We start from the raw sequence: 3,121 nt of genomic DNA, 5'->3' as shown, positions 1-3,121 counted from the left end.
TTCCCTGACCAGGGATCGAACCTGGGCCCCCTGCATTGGGAACACAGAGTCTTAACCACTGGACCACCAGGGAAGTCTGTCATTTTCTTATTTCATTTCTAAGACGAGTTTTGATAATTAGGCTTCCGTGTTGTGAATAGAGCTCAAGGCTTGGGACTTTCCACTGTCGTAGGGTGCACCAGAGTGCTCAGGAAGACAGAAAGTTCCCCCACACACATTCCACCTCCTATTCAGCATGCGCTCAGTGCCTTGTATGTACCCCAAGCTGCTGGGGTAAACCAGATGGAGGCTGCCTCAGAGAGCACCTAGGCTAGATCAGAAGGAAGTCCCAACACTTCCCAATCCCCCAGATTGCTATCCCACCCTCTTCTCTCACCCTCAGACAAACATTTTCTCTTCTCAGGCAATATTAGATGCCTTAAAATAATAATCTCTCTAGATCCCTCACTCAGCTTCCCCTAATGTTAGCATCTTACTTCATCATAGTCCAGTTATCACAATCAAGAAATTAATGTTACACTATTATTAATCCCATTCCGGGGCATATACTCAGACAAAACTACAATTTGAAAAGATACATGCACCCCTATGTTCATAGCAGCACTATTTACAATAGTGAAGACATGGAAGCAACCTAAATGTCCAACGACAGATGAATGGATAAAGAAGACGTGGCACATATACACAGTGAAATATTCCTCAGCCATTAAAAGAAATGAAATAATGCCATTTGCAGCAAAATGGATGGACCTAGAGATTATCATACGAAGTGAAGTAGGTCAGAAAAAGACAAATTCATATGATATCGCTTATATGTGGATTCTAAAATACAACACAAATGAACTTACCTATGAAGCAGAAACAGACTCACAGATATAGACAATAGACTGGGTGCCAAGGGGAGGGAAGGACTGGGAGTTTGGGATTAGCAGATGCAAACTCTTATATGTAGGACGGATAAACAACAAGTGCCTACTGTATGGCACAAGGAACTGTATTCACTATTCTGTGATAAACTGTAATGGAAAAGAAGGAAACGGCAACCCGCTCCAGTGTTCTTGCCTGGAGAATCCCACGGACAGAGGAGCCTGGCGGGCTACAGTCCATGGGGTCGCACAGAGTCAGACACAACTGAGCAACTAATCACATATGGCATATGTGTGCGTGTGTGTGTGTGTGTGTGCGCACACGAGCTAGGTTGCTTCAGTTGTGTCCCACTCTTTGCCACTCTCTCTCTCTCTATATATATATATATATATAACTGAATTACTTTGCAGAACACCAGAAACTGACACAGCATCATAAATCAACTATACGTCATACTCCAACTCTACTATATTTTCTTAAAAATAAAAATTTTAATTATCCTACTATTAACTAAATAAAGATCTTATTCAAATTTCACCAGTTTTCCCATGAATGTCCTTTCTCTGTTCCAGGATCTTATCCAGGGTCCCACGTAACATTCAGTTATTTCTCTTTAGTGTCCTGCAATCTGTGATCGATCCTTGGTCTCTCCCTTTTTTTAATGACCTTGACACTTCTTATAAGTGTACCATCAAGTCTCTGCCGAATGTATCTCAATTCAGGTTTGTCTTGTTTTCCCATGATTCGACTGATGTCCTAGATGTGTTTTTGTAAGCTGCTCCACATTCTTTTTGGAGTGGAAAGAAAATGCAACGTGCCTTTGTTCCCATGCTTTTCCCCACCTTCTGTCATTTCCCTTGAATGGGAAAAACCCTCCTGTGTTTCTCCTCTCTACTCTTCCTGCACTGCTCAACCAGATGTGCAGGAAAAACTCTCCTGTTTCTCCTTTACTGCAACACTCTACTCAAAGAATACCCTACCTTGGGTCACCAAATGGCTGGGTTTTCCACACCAGGCAATTCTCTGATTCTCTGGACACCAGCTGGGTGTCCCACAGTTCAGTTCAGTTCTGACATTGCCTACCCAGAGTTAGCAGCAGAAAGCACGCAGGTTAAGGGCTCAGTGCCACAAAACTGCCCTCTCCCCCAACTTCAGACACCAACTGCAAGTCTGGCTTGACAGTAGGCATTTAATAGACTGAGGCTGAGCAGAGCATGCCATGACCCAGTGACCCCAGGCCTAGTGATGCATTCCAGAGAAATGTGTTCACCAAAGGACATGTCCAAGAATGTTCCACTCATATTAGTAAGAGCAAAAACAACCCAAACATCCATCAACAGAATGAATAGACAGATCTGATGTATTCACACACTCAGTCATTGAGTTACTCATCAATAAAAAGGAGCCAAGGGCTGACACCTAATATTGTGTGATTAAATTTGGATGACATTCTAGAAAAGGCAAGAATACCTTTTGATAATACAAGTAACAGTATCTTCTGGGGTGATGAAAACACTGTATTCCTTGACCAAAGTGGTTACTATGTAAGTGCGTATGTGTGTAAAAAGTTATCAAGACGGACACTTACCATTCATGGAGAAGTATGTACTTCTCCATATGTATGTTTTACTTCAGTAAAAAGATTTTATAATCCTATGAAGAGCTAAGGATTCCCAGCTTGTAATACTGCATACTATCAGCTCAGAGGAAAAAGCAGAAAATTATGTAAACAGAGCCCATAGCTGGTTCCAAGGGGTAAAAGGAAACCACATTCCTCTGGCCCTTTCCTTCCTTCTTCCCTGCCTTTGAGTGTTTCCCCATTTTGAATGACCCTCCATCTCTTTTCTAATTTGTCAAGTATTAGCCATCCTACAAAACCTTACAAACCACCTTCTCCAGTTAACCCACCTGGATTTCCCAACCAATGGCATTTCTCTCTGTCCTACCTGCCTCTCTCTATTGGTTCCTGCATACATCTACCACCTTATTCCTTAGACTGAATAGAAGATATGTATTCATTGATACTGGTGACTCCCACAGTAGCCAGTATATAGCTGACACTCAATAAACACTTATTGAACTGTCACTGAAATACCCCATCCTGGCCACCTCACCTGCTCCATCTCGGCCACACTCAAGTCAGGCTGCTACCAGGCCCCCCACTGTCTTACTGTGGATTCTCTTGTGCATTGACAGGGCCTAAGCATGATGGGCGTGTGGTTCAGGGAAGCCGAACAGCTTCATTTCCCTCCCA

At 42.9% G+C, this 3,121-nt stretch overlaps 1 non-coding gene across 1 annotated transcript; it reads right to left on the bottom strand.

Moving 5' to 3' along the window:
* On the bottom strand, positions 1–73 carry TRNAG-CCC. The gene has a single exon. It is a non-coding gene; the product is annotated as a tRNA-Gly (tRNA).
* Between the last annotated feature and the right edge of the window lie 3,048 nt (positions 74–3,121).

The sequence above is a fragment of the Bubalus bubalis genome, chromosome 12 (genome assembly GCF_019923935.1).
Source record: "Bubalus bubalis isolate 160015118507 breed Murrah chromosome 12, NDDB_SH_1, whole genome shotgun sequence".
Lineage (NCBI taxonomy): Eukaryota > Metazoa > Chordata > Mammalia > Artiodactyla > Bovidae > Bubalus > Bubalus bubalis.
The sequence above is the reverse complement of the archived record's forward strand: the minus strand, read 5'-3'. Positions and strand labels throughout refer to the sequence as shown.